We start from the raw sequence: 16,285 nt of genomic DNA, 5'->3' as shown, positions 1-16,285 counted from the left end.
GCAGGGGACACGGGTTCGTGCCCCGGTGTGGGAGGATCCCACATGCCGCGGAGCGGCTGGGCCCGTGAGCCATGGCCACTGAGCCTGCGCGTCCGGAGCCTGTTGCTCCGCAACGGGAGAGGCCACAACAGTGAGAGGCCCGCGTACCGCAAAAAAAAAAAAAAAAAAAAAAAAAAAAAGTTGGAGAGGTCTGGAAAAAACAGAGTAGAAAGGATCTGAAGGCTCACTGATATGAGCCATTCCCATAAACAAACTTTTAATTTCAGTAACCCCAAAAATCTCAAGAGATCCTTCTGCTATGGATGACCCTCTGAGTTACCAGTGGAACATATATGCACTATCCAGATTTAATAAATTATAACAACTTGCCATATTTGCTTAAATTAAACTATAAATACAGTAAGTCCCCTACATACGAACCTTCAAGTTGCGAACTTTCAAAGATGCGATCACGCATTCACATGTCCAATCACGTAAGTTAGTTCACATGTCTGGCGTACATTGTCATGTGTGTGCATCCTCTACAAGTGGTTGTGCTTTTGTGTACTTTACTGTACAGTATTGTATAGTGTACAGTAGTACAATATCTTTATTTCAAGCCCAGGATGTCCGGGAGCAAGCGTAAAAGCAGCAGTGATGTAGCTCGTACTGCTAAGAAGCGTCAGAAATTGGAGGCCCAGAGAAAGGATGAAGAGAGACAAGAGGAAGAAGAAGTAACTGAAGAACTGAAGAGATTCATGGCGCAGGAAATGGCAAGGGTCTTTATTTGAGGAGGCAATGTTAATTTTTGAGGCACAGGACTGGAACGTAGAATGGGACAAGAAGTTTGAAGCAGCCGTTCAGAATGCAATCCAGTGCTACCACGTCATCTATGATGAGAAAAAAAGAGCTACGACCCAGACATCACTGGATTGTTTTTTCAAGAGAGTAGAAAGAATTGAATCCAGCAAGGAACCAGAACCTGTGCCATCAACGTCAGGAGTGAGTGAAATTGCAGCTTGCCCTCCGTCTCCTATTGCTGACGATCCTTCAGCTCTGCCATCTCCCCCCTCCTCTCCCTCCTCCAGTCAGTAAGTCTCCTTGCCTGTTCACTCGATGCCAGCCCGTGTGCCAGCTGTTGTACTATACTACTGTACTTTTCAAGGTACTGTACTATAAGGTTAAAAATGTTTTCTATATTTTTTGTGGTTTTTTAATGTATTATTTGTGTGAAAAGTATTATAAACCTATGACAGTACAGTACTATATAGCCGATTGTGTTAGTTGAGTACCTAGGCTAACTTTGTTGGGTTTACGAACAAATTGGACTTACAAACACGCTCTTGAAACGGAACTCGTTCATATGTAGGGGACTGTTGGTAAAACATTTTAGTTACAAAAAAAGGCCCTTCCATCCCATCTTTCCTCAGAGATAACCAATCTCTTGAAGATGGTGGAAATCCTTCCCACATATGCTTTTATATTTTTACTAGACAATATGTTTTGGATGTTTGAACATGTATATAAATAGTGTACGTATTTTTCTGAAACTTTTTTTTTCAACATCATGTTTTTAAGATTTATCCATGTGACACTTGTAGAGCTAGTCCATTCTATAATATAGTAATAGTATACTATATAGTTCTGCAATAGACCAATAGCACAAATATTCTAGAATCTATTCTATGGATGGATATTTGATATGTCTAGTTCTTTGCTATTTCAAATCATGATGTAATTAATATTCTGGTGTATGCTTCCTTGGGCGCATGTTTGAGAGTTCTGCTAGGGAATATATCTAGAACAGAAATTGTTAGGGAATAGAATGTGCACATTCTCAACTTTACTAGATTGCTCTCTACTCTCCGCAGTAGCTGAACTATTTTTTACTCCCATCAATGATATGTGAGAATTTTTCTCATCCTATATTCTAACCAACACTGTCAAGTTTTTAAAAAAATATACATATCTGGGTCCTATTTTCATAGACCCTGTTATGGTAGCTCTGGAGTGTGGTTTGAAACAGGCCACAGGTGATACTGAAACACAAATGAATGGGGATTATGAATGAATTCATATCATTGAGATCATCAGCTCGTATGTATGTATACACAATCTAATACATTGGTATGTGAGTTGGTATGGTGAAAGTGCCCTAGCACTTTGTTGGTAACATCTATGTTGGCTGCATTTAGATCCTTGAAGATAGGTAGAGAAGTACCAACCGCCTAACATACCTTGCAGATGCATTTTGAATCAAACAGGGGTATGTGATTGACCAGTCCACTGGCTGGTACTTAATCTAAAGTCCCACCTTTGCCAGCTGGGCTGATGGGGGACAATGCTGGCTTTCTGGGAGCTGTCTTGCCTCTTCCTAGGTACATGGCTGGGTGCCAGTAGTCGGGACTTGCCTGCGTTCCATTGCTTAGGGCAGGGTGCGTGTCAGCGATGTCTGCCAGCCCGCTGGGTGGTGTCACTGTAGGGAGCACTTGTGGCTTTTTCAAAGCCCTGAGGAATCTGAGAAGCAAGTGAGGGAATGCTGCATGAAAACAAAAGGCAGTGGAAAGAGTGACCAGCCAGCAGGCTCCAGCAGGCTAGAACGCTCTGTCCTTGTTATTACTGCTTCATGAAAATGCCGCCAGCTTCCTGGCAAGGTCTGGAAGGTGAAGGGCTTCTTGAGGAAACAAGGACAAGCGATGTGTACTTCTGGTTGCCCAGCTTCCTAATTTTCCAGTGGAAGCTGCAGGGTGAGGATGAGGTCTCAGAGGCCCAGCAGGGCTGGGCTGGGAGAGAAGTTGGGCCATGCCCCAGACAGAGCTGTTCCTCAAGGAGCCATCTGAAGGTCAGCCTAGGGGAGGACAAAGGGCTTCAGCCATAATCCCCATTCAAGGGGGCTTTGCCACAAAGAAGTGCCTCCTGGTTTGGGGCAGGGAGTGCTCTCATTCCTCACCTGCTTTCCTCAGAGCTATTCATGCCCTGGTATCATACACTCTCACAGCATGGCCTGCCTCAATTTTCAGAAATGAGGGAGAAGCTCAGGAAAGGTAAGAGTTTTCATTAACTCATTATTGGATGGCTACTTGGACTCATCATTATTGGGCCTGTCAGAAGTCAACCTCTGCTTTCCCTCCTGATAATCTCCTGTCAGTGACATATAAAATATCTAGCTGTGGGACTTCTCTGGTGGTGCAGTGGTTAAGAACCCGCCTGGTCTGGGAAGATCCCACATGCCGTGGAACAACTAAGCCCGTGCACCACAACTACTGAGCCTGTACTCTAGAGCCTATGAGCCACAACTACTGAGCCCATGGGCTGCAACTACTGAAGCCCATGCACCTAGAGCCCGTGCTCTGCAACAAGAGAAGCCACGGCAATGAGAAGCCCGCGCACCGCGCACCACAACCAACAGTAGCCCCCGCTTATGGCAACTAGAGAGAAAAGCTGGCGCAAAACAACGAAGACCCGACGAAGCCAAAAATTAAATAAATTAAATTAAATTATTACAAAAAATATCTAGGTGCAAAATAGGGAAGTACTCGGCATTCTCTTCCTCTCTCAAAAAGTAGCTATGAAGATAATGAATAAAAATAGGTCTTTGTGGATACAATAGGGCTGAACTGAGGGTGTGGTTTGCTTGGCAACAGCTCAAGCAAAGTTACTTCTCCTGGTCCCCAAATGCTCTTGACTTTGCTCTGCCTGATAAAGTCCTAAAAGACCAGCTTGAATGTGATGTTTTTTGGAGAAACCTTCTATAATAGAGTTAATCATTCCCTTCCTTCTGGTCCCATAGCATCAAGTTTTTATAAAAAGCATTAATCATGTTGTGTGACAACTACTAACTTGGAATTACGTCTTATTCTATGTGCTTGTGTGTGTGTGTGTCTCCCCAGCATTTATGGACTGTACTTTAACATAGTAGTCCTTTTTTTTTTTGGCCGCGTTGTGTCTTCGCTGTTGCACACGGGCTTTCTCTTGTTGTGGAGCACGGGCTCTAGGTGCGCAGGCTTCAGTAGTTGTGGCACGCGGGCTCTAGAGCGCAGGCTCAGTAATTGTGGCGCACAGGCTTTGTTGCTCCGCGGCACGTGGGATCTTCCCGGAATGGGCCTCAAACCCGTTTCCCTTAACCACTGCGCCACCAGGGAAGCCCCAAACATAATAGTCCTTCGATAAATATTTACTAGAGGAATCAAAGTTCCTGAGAAAACACCAATACTGAGCTTTTATATTTTCTTAATTATCCCCTGCCTTTTCCTCCTTGGGGTGAAACTCCAAGCCTTTTTAGCTCCACATGGAACAGAGGACACACTAAAACCAAACTTTTTTTTTTTTTAAAAGGAATTGCTCCAGCAGGAATGGGTGTTTCAGATATATCATTCTGTTACAGGTACAGAAATTGTTTCCAGGGAACACTGCCATTATTATCTCTGAAAGGCAAGTCAGTGGACATTGTTATTTTCCATTTACAGATGGACAAATGGAGGCTTTCTTGCTCATTTACCAATTACAGAATGTGCACTCTGTTCAAAGTACTGTGCTAGGATTTTCATGGGATACAAAGATGTGCAAGACAAGTTTCGTGTTCTAAAGGAGAATGTTATAATCTGGTTAGGAGGAAAAGATATTTGTATGCAAAAGTAACTATAACTTGGGAGCGTTTTATTTGAATTATATGAGTGGTCCAAAAAGAAGTACCATAGGGAATACAGAAGGTAGGCAAAAGAATTTTCAGCCAAGGTGATCAGGGATATCATTGTGGTCAACATGGCACTTGAGATGAATAGATTTTGTGCTGGTTATTCTCCATTTGGCTCCTGTATTTGTTTCCTGTGACTGCTGTAACAAATTACGAAACTGGGTGGCTTAAAACAACAAAATTTTATTTTCTCAAAGTTCTGGAGGCCAGAAGTCTGAAATCAAGGTTTTGGCAGGGCCAGGATCCCTCCGAAGGTGCTAGGGGTGAAATCTGTTCCTTGTCTCTTCCAGCTTCTGATGGCTCCAGGCTTCCCTGGCTTGTGGCCACTTCACTCCAATCCTGATTCTATGGACACACTGCTTTCTCCTCTTCTCTCTCAGAACTCCCCTGCTTCTCTTTTATTAGGATATATGTGATTGCATTTAGGGCCCACCCACATAAACTAGGATACGCTCCTCCACTCAAGATGCTGAACTTAATCACATCTTTTGCCGTATAATATAATTTTCTCAGGTTCCAGGCAGTAGCCTCTGGACATTTTTTTTTTTTTTTTTGAGGTGCCACTAGGTAGTCCACGACAGCCTCCTATCCTCCTCTGCCCTGCTCTGTGCCCTGTGAGGCTGTTATCCACAGATGACTCACCTGGGCCCACTGCCCTCTGGCTTACTGTTGGGTTTGGCCAATGGGAGGCATCAGCAAGTATCAGAGGGCAGGAGAAAAAAGAGTTTGGGGGTATTTCTTCTTATTTTTCTGTTTTAGCGCCGGGTTCTGGCAGTAGCTATGCCCTTTCACAGCTCGAGCTCCTTCAGGACTCCCATAACACCATTTCCGTGCTTTGTCTCTTCAGCCCTGGGCTTCCATTCTTGCTAGTCCTTGGGTGCCTCGATACTTTTAAGTTCCAGAAACCCTGCCTACATCCTTGTAAATAGTGTCTTCATCAAATTATGTTCAAAATCCCAGCTGAGTGTGCCTTCAGTTTCCAGCCACAATCTTGACTGATACAGACACTGAGAGGCAAAAATTTAATTTCCAGAACAGAGATAGACTCAGGTTGCCTCGATCTAAGTTTAAGTAATGACCAGTGGGGACTGGAAGGTGATTCAGCACACAATATAGCCATAGCAGCTGGGTTATCTTGCGGGCTCTTGGCAGTAAGTATCTGTTGCTTTGTACTCTAATTATCTGCTGTTATTGTGACTCTGCTTCTGTTGCCCTTCCTACTAAGTATTTTCTGTTCTTTTCTCTATCTCACAGCTTCTATTGCTTCATGGTTTCTGCTATGTGATGTCAGCTTTCTTCCCTCTGTGGATCTTTTAGTTTTCTCCCCATTGCTAACTCCTGACTATCTTTTTGTATTTCATATTCAACCCCTCCAAAGGGCCTGACTGGTTTGGCTGCTCACCATCAAGTACAGGCAGTTAGGCAGAGCTTCCTTTGACAAGTCATCATATGAGCATAAGTTTATTGCCTTAGGGTAGGTGCCTGCTCCTGGACTAAATGGTTTTCTTTGGAATGGCAGAATAAGTTGATACATAATTTGGTGTCCTGTCAATTAGAAATTCCTGGGAAGTGCTTAAGGGTGTGGCAAGCATTCTGATACTTCCCAGGGGGTTTATCAAAACCCACAAGTACTTCTGTTGTCCAGTTCAATTGCAGAGGCATGGTGGTCTCAGAAAAGCAAAACACATGTTTGGGAAAAGCAAGCAGCTCAGAATAGCTGGTGGTATAATTCGAATAGAGAAACACTAACATTGGTATTAAATCTGGAAATGTAGGTCACGACAGTTTGTGGAGGGCCTTGAGTGAAGATTTGTTTTAGAAGGAACTTGAGACATTATTTTATGGGCAGTGAGAAGTTACTGAAGGTTTCTGAACGTGGAAGAGCAAGATAAAATCAGCTTTTAGGGCTATTTAACTGATGGCAGTGGTATTCAGATTGGATCAGAAGTATGGAAACAGAAAGACAAATTAGGAGGGTGTTATAATAGTCTAAGAGAGGATAATGGGGACCCAATCCAGGGCAAGACTAGAAAGGAAGGGAAAGCTAGTTGTGAGAACCTCAGAGCATAAGTGGATTTAGGATTGAGGCTAGTTTTGAGCTACTGGTTTACAATCTTTTTACCACCAAGGATCCTTTTCATTATTTTTTATTTTCTTCCAAATAAATGACACCTTTTTGGAGGAATACATGAATTCTATCAGGCATACTAATAAGACTGACAATATTATTACCAGCTATTATCTTTTGGAATACATTTTTGGAAGCTTGGCTCTGAGCCAAGGGAATGTAGGCAGTGGTGGTTCCATTGAGAGAAATTGGGTCTAAATATCTTAGCCGAGTGGTCCCCAACCTTTTTGGCACCAGGGACTGGTTTCGTGGAAGACAGCTTTTCCACGGAAGGGGGTGGTGGTGATGGTAGTTCAGGCAATAATGCAAGTGATGGGGGGCGGCAGATGAAGCTTCCCTCACTCACCTGCCTGCTGCTCACCTCCTGCTGTGTGGCCCGGGGTGTGAGGGGTGGGGTTGGGGACCCCTGTCTTAGCCTATGTTTTCTAGAAAAATAGAACTCAAACCAAGAATTAAGGCTAAAATTTTATTTAGGAGATGTAATTCCAGGGCAGTAAGAGGGAGAGAAAAAGGGAAGAGAGACCGAGAAAGAGGTGAAGCAACGCAAGGTGATGTTTGAACAGCCTACAGAGACAGTAGGTACACCTGCACGTGCATGCAGAATATCTCCAGACATGCTGCATGGTGAAAACATGCTCAGGTAAGTTCTTGGGAAGGAGAAAGGAAAAGTAATCTACCTTCATGGTTCTCTCCCATCTCCTATTTCCCACTGATCAAAATTTACCACACCAGTAGTTTCTTTCCTCATACTTCTACATTATGTCATCGTATGTTCCCATTGTTAGTTTCTGAGCAAGCCACAGCCAAGGCTCTATGGTATGGCCTTTAGTCCTAGTTGGGGAGTAGAGAGAGAAGCCAGAAATTCATGGAGTGTGGCTGATGAGCCTAGTTGCTCAGTGGCAATCAGGGGGAAGGCCAGGCTGGGAAAGTGGTAGATAAGCTCCACCCCCAGGTAGCAGGACTACATGTGCCCAAACAAAGCAAGTCAGCTGCAGTAGTGGCTGAGACAGAACCACCTCCAGGAAGACAGTGTTCTGAGGGTTACAGATGGAATAACCATAGAGAATTATATTCCTACACAGCATAGAATAAATGAGTATGAACATGGGCTTTGGAGACAGGCAGAGCTGAGCTTAAGTCACAGCTGTATATGATTTTAGGCAATTTACTTAATCTCTTTAAGCCTTAGCTGCTTTACTCACAACATGGGGATGATGATACTATATAGCTCGTGTTTGTAAAGCATTTGGCATGATGCTAGGCATACAGTAAATGCTAAATACATTATGGCAATTACCATTATTAATATCATTCTTGGATGACTGTGTAATCTTCCCAATGCTTTCTTTTCTCCAGGCTGACTCTGCCATGTGCTGCTCCTAAATCTATCTTGAGCAGGTTGGGTGGCTCAAGCCTGCATCCTTTAGTTACTCTCAGGGGCAGTTGCCTCTAGAGTACTCCACATTTGAGGTCATGAAACCCCAGAGAAGGTGGGTGGCCCCCTACAGGGTGCTGATCCATTAAGTCCCAAGAAGTCAGCACCACTAACCCATCACCTTTGGTATGTAGATAGGACATATCTTAAATAACCATTTGCTCCTATAAATTTTTTTCCGTTCAAAATAGAAAAACAAAGTTTTTGGTCAAAATTTTGCCTTGGTGCCCCAAGAAAGCACAGCCAAGTACATAAGTATTGCTAGATCCATACAATAAAGAGGTTCCTGTAAGACTTTAAAAACAGGAGAGATCACTCTTACACAAATGGTATTTGATGGGATATCATCTCTAAATTATACATATCAAAATTTCTTTCTTCCCATAAATTGAAATCCTTTTGACTTTACATAGGCATATTAAATGCCCAGAGTAACACATATCTAAAGTATGTAACTACTTTGGAAATTCCTGGAACAATGACAAAAACAGACATATCACTCTTTTGTTCAAAATCTGTATCACTCAGAATAAAAATTCAAATCCTCAATGGCCTTTAATGACCTTGGGGATCTAGTCTCCAGTTATTGGACCTCACCTCTTAGGAACTAGGAGGCAGGATAGCATACTTGGGTACTCAAGAGTACCAAAAGTCTCTAGAGACCGACTACCTGAGCTCCAGTTCAGCCTCTATCATTTGCTAGTTATGTGATTTGGAGGCAGTTATTTAACCCTCCTGTGCCTCAGTTTCCTCATCTGGAAAAGAGAAAACACAGTACCCACATCACATAGTTGTTGAGGATTAGTTAATTTTTTTTTTTTTTTTTGTGGTACGCGGGCCTCTTACCGCCGTGGCCTCTCCCGTTGCGGGGCACAGGCTCCGGACGCGCAGGCTCAGTGGCCATGGCTCATGGGCCCAGCCGCTCCGCGGCATGTGGGATCTTCCCGGAACCGGGGCACGAACCCGTGTCCCCTGCATCGGCAGGCGGACTCTCAACCACTGCGCCACCAGGGAAGCCCCAGTTAATATTTTTAAGTGCTTAACATAGTGCTACGACTAAGGGCTATCTAAGTGTTAGCTGCATAAAATACTTCCTTTCATTCACTGCACTCTGGCTGCACTGGCCTCCTTACTGTGCCTCCAGCAGGCCAAGTGCACTCCTGCTCAGGACCTTTGCGTTTGTTGTTCTCCCAGATGGCCACATGCCCAATTTCCTCACCTCCTTCAAGTCTTCGCTCAGCTCTCACCTTTTAAATGATGACAACCCTACTTAACATAGCAATCCCCTCCTGTACACCCCTGCTTTATTTTTCTCATTAGCATTTACCTACTTTTAATACTCTGTACAATTTTCAAATTTATTTGTTTTTCACCTATCTCCCCCAAATCGAAGGTAAACAAGGGCAGAAATATTTATTTTATTCTTTGATGTATCCCAAATGCCTAGACCATTGCATGGGCCATAGCAGATGCTCAATACTATTTGTGGAATGAATGAATGCACTGTTTTCAAAAAGAAAGTTGAGCCTACATAGTTTGAAAATTGATTTGTAAATGATACTGATTTGTAAATAAGATTCCTATGCAAATGCAAAAGATCTCCCCTAAAGTTGTTCTCTTAAGTTGAATAGATATGATCTCCTTCCCACAATATTATTTAAGAAATTGTTGTTTTTTTTTCCCCCAAAGATATTTAAAGGTAAACTTTAGCTGGAACTTAGGTAAAGCTATCTAATTAGTAATGAGCATATTCTGAATTAATAAAATTGATCAACTCCTCAATAATTGCTAGTGGACTCTGTGGCACAGTCATTTATCCAACATGACCTAGAAGTCATGGCCCATCATCAGGATATGGAAAGAAGAGAACTAATAAACACCTGCTCTAGGTTAGATGAGCTGCTGGGTCAAATCTGTGAGTAAAATATCATCATCCCCATAGTACAGATAAACAAACCAAGGCCTACAGAGGCCCCAGATCACATACCTAATAGGTGATAGAGCCAGCATTCAAACTATGAGCTTGCAAAATCCATGCTCTTTCTAGTATCTCACTTTGAACCTCAGATTTCTCATTTGTAATATGTAGTAACATTACTAAGGCACAGTTATTATGACAATGAAAATAACATATGTAAAGCAAGGCACTCAATAAATGACAGCTTTTTAAAATGGCTATACTTTGGGAATGATGATGAGACTTTTCCCATGGAGAACAATCACATAGCCTCTCCACGGAGAAAAATATGGGCCCCAATTTATTTGGACATCAGAAGTAGGTCCTATGGGATAGATTAGTGGGAGTAGTCACATTTTAAAAAAGAAGAATTTAAATTTTAATACAAGTTTAAATACTTATTGTACTTTTATTTGTTAAGAGTTGACTTTATGGGCTCTAATTAGCCAAATTTGAGACAATTCAATCACCAAAATATTGTTTGTATGGTTGTATAAAAATGATGGTTGTAAAAAAAGTCACACATTGAAAGTGATTTAAAAAGTGGGAGGGAGGAAAGAAGAGATAGGGGAGAAAAAGGAAAACAAAACCTTCATTACAGTAAAATGTCAGCTAATAAACATTGAATAAATGATGAGGCTTAAGAGAAACACTGTTGTACAATCCTCAGTGTAATAACTGGTTCAATCAAGGACTATCAGTGGATGATAAAACCTTTTGGTGAAGGGTTGATGGGTGTCATGGGTTGAATTATGTTTCTCAAAAAATGGAGCCTCCCCCCCAGGCTCCCAGAATGTGATAGGTTCATTGGAAATAGGTTCATTGCAGATGTAATTAGTTAAGATGAGGTCATACTGCAGAAGGGTGGGATCCTAATCCAATATGACTGGTGTCCTTGTAAGAAGACAGTCATGTGAAGATACAGATACATATGGAGAATGCTATGTGAAGGTGGAGGCTGAATTGAAGTGCTGCAGCTACAAGCCAAGGAATGTCTGGGCTAACAGAAACTGGAAGAGGCAAGGAAGAATTCTCCCCTAAGGTTTCAGAGGGAGCCTACCAACACATTGTTTTCATACTTCTAGTCTCCAGACTGTGAGAATAAATTCCTGTTGCTTTAAGCTAGCCAATTTGTGGGTACTTTGTTACAGCAGCCCTAGGAAACGAATACAATGGCAAGAAGGATAGACACAGTGCACCAAAGTATCACCTTGCATATATGAAAAATAGAGCTGTCCAAAGGAGAACTCTGTCAGTTACCACTTAATCGAGTATCAAACTTAACATCGAGTATCAAACTTAACATCACTACCAGTGGGACAACCTGACGTATACACCCGATATCATGCAATTAGAGGTACACAATATCAATTTGATAGTGCAACAGGCACATCCCTTGCAATGTGACTTTGCAGCAACTCCCATGAAGAGGTCGAGTTTCTTTCTCTACCACTTGAGTCTAGGCTGGCTTTGTTACCTTCTTTGGCCAACATAATGCCATTGAAGTGACAGAGTGCCAGTTCTAAGCCTCAAAAGAACTTGCACACTTCCACTGTCTTTCAGACCCTTGCCTCTTCCATGAGAACAGGCCAGTGCTAGCCTGCTAAGTGTGACAGATGAATGGGGCTAGGCCCAGTCAACCCCAGCTAAGGTCATCTTAGACCAGCAGCCCCCAGTCAATCTGTCAAATGCCTACAGATCCATGAATGAGTGTAACCAAAATCAGCTGAACCCAGCCTAGCCCAGATCAGCTGAAATACCTATGCCACTGAGTTTGGGGGTGGGTTGCTATGCAGTAATAACTAACTGTTAAAATGATCTATGTTATATCCTTGTTAAACATGTTTAAATGGAAAACTAATCATGAGGAAAGAATCAGAAAAACCTAGAGTGTGGAACATTCTACGTTACAGCTGGTCTGAATACTACAAGTCAGTATCATGAAAAACAACAACAAAAAAGTGAGGAGACTTCTAGATAGATTAGAACAAGGGTTTTCAATCTCAGCACTAACTGACATTTTGGAATAAATACTTCTTTGTTGTGGGGGGTTGTCCTGTGTATTTTAGGATGTTTAGTAGCATCCCTGGCCTCTGTCCACTTGATGCCAGTAGTACTCAGAGTTATGACAATCAAAAGTATCTCCAGGCATTGCTAAATGTCCACCTTGGGGCACTGGACTTGAGAGACAGAATCAAATGCAATGAATGGACCTTGTTAAGATCTTGGATCAAACAAAAAAAGATGTTTATAAAAGACATTTTGGATGATTATAAGAATTTGAATGTGGAATTAAATATATTGAATCATTAATTTTCCCAGATCTAAAAATAGTATTGCAGTTATGTAGGAGGATGCCTTTATCTTTAGGAGATGTACGCTTAATCTGAGTGAAACTTCATAAAGTATTCAACTTACTTTCAAATTCTTCAATGGATAAAAATGTATTTTTATAGAAAGAGATAAAGCAAAGGTGACAAAATGTTAACAATTTGTGAATCTAGTTGAAGAGTATAGGGGCATTTATTGTATCATTCTTTTAAGCTTTGTAGGTTTGAAATTTTTCTAAATAAAACATTGGGGGTGAAAAGTGTTAGTCTCACCTCCACTGCCTGACTCTTTACTGACTTAATATGATACAAAGAGCAGGCTTGTTCTAAATGAATCTGGGTGCTCATTCTGTGTTGCCTGGACAATAAGTTAGCTCAAACCAGGGTATGAGGGGTTGAAGCTGAGGAAGGGGGCTTCTCCTAGCCTGAGGAACTGTACACAAGCTCAGCTTCTCATGGGACCACTGGCTTCCTTTCTCTTGTGTAACATCCCATGGGACCAAAAGTCTAGGTGCTAGGCAGCTTGTGTGTGTTTCCCAGACAACTTCGGTAAAGAGCTGGCACCAAAATCCAGGCTGCCTGGTGCCAAGACAGTCTGGTTATTCCTTGCACTGATAAGGCTACTCTCAAACTTGCTGTATACTAGAAGGAGACCAAAAGAGGGGCAGAATTCCCTTCTCTAGAAAACCATTCTGTAAGGCCAACAGGTCAGCCAGGGACACTAAGAGGAAGGGGTCTCTCAGCCTTCCCTTCTCTTAAAGACCTTGACTTTGTAAGTTTTTCCAAAGTAAAATCTAAATTTTTGAACCTGTACTTATGATGTAGTGAAATTCAAATCATGCCCTGCTGCATTAAAGTTTAGGCAACTGTAAAGAGACCAATCTTGTAAGAGAGCTAAAATTTAAAACATAGACAAAACTCAGAAACCAAAAAGGAAAATGCTGATAAATGCTTTAGTGTAAAACACTTAAAAATTTTTAATGGTAAAAACAAATATGACAACAACAACAAGAAAATACCATAAATTGAGCCAAAAGACAAATGGCACAGAAGAAAAAAATTAGTTGTAACCCAACAGAAAAAGTGTTTATTATATAAAGAGATCTTACAGTTTTACAAGGAAAAAAATAAACAGAAAAAGGGCAAAGAATATGAACAGATATTTCATAAAGAAAATAAGAATGGCAAGAACTACTTGGAAAAAAATACAACTTCATTAGAGCTTAGAAAAATGCAAATCCTAACAATGTGATACCATTTTTATCTATCAGATTGACAAAAGGTTGAAAGTTTGATAAAACTCAGTTTTGACAAGGGCATAAGTGAACTTATACTGTTGACAGACATGGAACAACTATTTGGAGATTACAATTTGGCAACATCTAACCTGATTTTTAAATGTATATATATATATTTTGACCCAGCAATTTCATTTATAGGAATTTATCCTAAGATAGAGCCATACAAATTCCCAATGACACATATAAAGATGTTCATGGAAACACTGTTTATAATAAAAAGTGGAAATGATTTAAATGTTCATCAATGGGGCAATGGTTAAATAAATTATGGCACATCCAATGATTAAAAGATCTTGGACGATCTATATATGCTGACATGGAAATATTTCTGATATATTATTAAATGAATAAAGCAAGGTATAGGTGTTTAGGAAAAACTCACTCTTCCTCCTGTGTGTCTCTCCTTCACTCTCACACTACCACACTTACACCATTTCTGACACCAGATATGGGACTTTTCCCCAAACCAAGCAATTCTCTGTGACATCAGCTGGGTGTCCTACAATTTAATTCAATCTTGACACTATCTACCTGGACATTATCCCACAGGTTAAGGGCTCAGTCCCACAAGATTGCCCCCCCCCCCACTTCAGATGCCAGTCTCAAGCAGTAGGTTCCCAGCTCACCCACAACTTCTGTCTGACTTGGCTACAAACTGGAAGGTCCCATGACTTCCTACCCCTTGGATTGAATTGTTTGCTAAAGCAGCTCACAGAACTCAGAGAAACACTTAGTTTATCAGTTTATTATCTGATAAAGTGCAATGTAAAGGATACGGATGAACAGCCAGATGAAGAGATACACAGGGCAAAGTCTGGGAGGGTCCGAGGGCAGGAGTGCTTCACCCTCCAATTACGTGGTTGTGCTCACCTATCTGGAAGCTCTCCGAACCCCATACTATTGGGATTTTTAAAAAGTTATTTATTTATTTTTATTTTTGGCTGCGTTGGGTCTTTGTTGCTGCGCGTGGGGTTTCTCTAGTTGTGGCAAGCAGGGGCTACTCTCTGTTGCAGTGAGCGGGCTTCTCATTGTGGTGGCTTCTCTTGTTGCGGAGCACAGGCTCTAGGCACGCAGGCTTCAGTAATTGTGGCACGTGGGCTCAGTAGTTGTGGTACGCGGGCTCTAGAGTGCAGGCTTCAGTAGTTGTGGCCCATGGGCTTAGTTGCTCCGCGGCATGTGGGATCTTCCCGGACCAGGGCTCGAACCCATGTCCCCTACATTGGCAGGCGGATTCTTAACCACTGTGCCATCAGGGAAGCCTCTGGGATTTTTTTTTTTTTTTTTTTTTTTTTTATTTTTTTTTTTTTTTTTTTTTGTGCGTTACGCGGGCCTCTCACTGTTGTGGCCTCTCCCGTTGCGGAGCACAGGCTCCGGACGCGCAGGCTCAGCGGCCATGGCTCACGGGCCCAGCCGCTCCGCGGCATGTGGGATCCTCCCAGACCGGGGCACGAACCCGTGTCCCCTGCATCGGCAGGCGGACTCTCAACCACTGCGCCACCAGGGAAGCCCTGGGATTTTTATAGAGGCTTCATCACATAGACGTGATCGATTATTAATACTACTGCTATTCGTTTTTCCCTCTCTGGAGAATGGGTGGTGGGGCTGAAAATTCCAAGCTTCTAATTCTGGCTTGGTCTTTCTGGGGCCAGCCCTCATCCAGGAGCTATCCAATAGCTCACCTCACTAGAACAAAAGAGGCTACAAACCCCCAGGAAATTCAAAGAGATTTAGGAACTCTGTGTCAGGAAGCAGGGTCAAAGACCAAATATTAGAACAAAAGATGCTCCCAGTGTTCTTATCACTTAGGCTTTACAAGGGTTTTAGGAGCTCTGTGCTGGAACTGTGGCACAGTTCAATGTATTTATTTTATATTACCTCACAATAGGACACTGTATATTATATGATCTGCTTTGTGGAAAAATGGTGTATATATATTATATATGCCTATGTGGAAAAAATACACAAGAAATAGTTAACAGTGTTTACGTTGGGATAAAAGTGGAAAGATTTTTCTTTCCATTTTAAGCTTTTTGACGTTCGAATTTATTTTCATTATGGTGGTGTTTTACTTTTACAATTAAAAAACTATACACAGATTGTGCCTTGAAACAACCTTTAAAATGTCAATCAGTGCCCTTTCTGATACTTCTGTAGAAAATACTTAAATTACTGAAACAGGATGAGGCCGTGTATAGGCAAGTTGATTTTAGCGGGGGATGCAAATAGTATTGAGCCACTGCAACTAGGTATATGAGTTTTAGAACCTAGTTAGGCTGGATCAGAGCAGTTAGCAACTTTCTTAGGCAGTCTTGGGTCATTCACCTTTCTAAAATTGCTCAGGCCAAGCCATTAGCAAGACTCCTGTTGGAAAGCCACCGTAGCCAGCAAGAAAAAAACAATGTGACAGGAAATTTTTTCTCCCTCTCTCCTGAGTTTTTTCAGGAACGTAGAAGTTAAGATAT

At 42.0% G+C, this 16,285-nt stretch overlaps 1 protein-coding gene across 1 annotated transcript in view; it reads left to right on the top strand.

The window, feature by feature from the left end:
* Positions 1–619: 619 nt before the first annotated feature.
* Positions 620–16,285, top strand: part of MKLN1 (muskelin 1) — a 215,527-nt gene continuing 199,861 nt past the window's right edge. The window contains exon 1 of the mRNA XM_032642160.1: positions 620–1,144. The gene's annotated coding sequence lies outside the window, so the exon portion shown is untranslated. The remainder of the gene's footprint in view (positions 1,145–16,285) is intronic.

Source organism: Phocoena sinus, chromosome 9, assembly GCF_008692025.1.
Source record: "Phocoena sinus isolate mPhoSin1 chromosome 9, mPhoSin1.pri, whole genome shotgun sequence".
NCBI classification, from domain to species: Eukaryota; Metazoa; Chordata; class Mammalia; order Artiodactyla; family Phocoenidae; genus Phocoena; species Phocoena sinus.
This window is presented reverse-complemented; position numbering and strand designations above follow the sequence as displayed.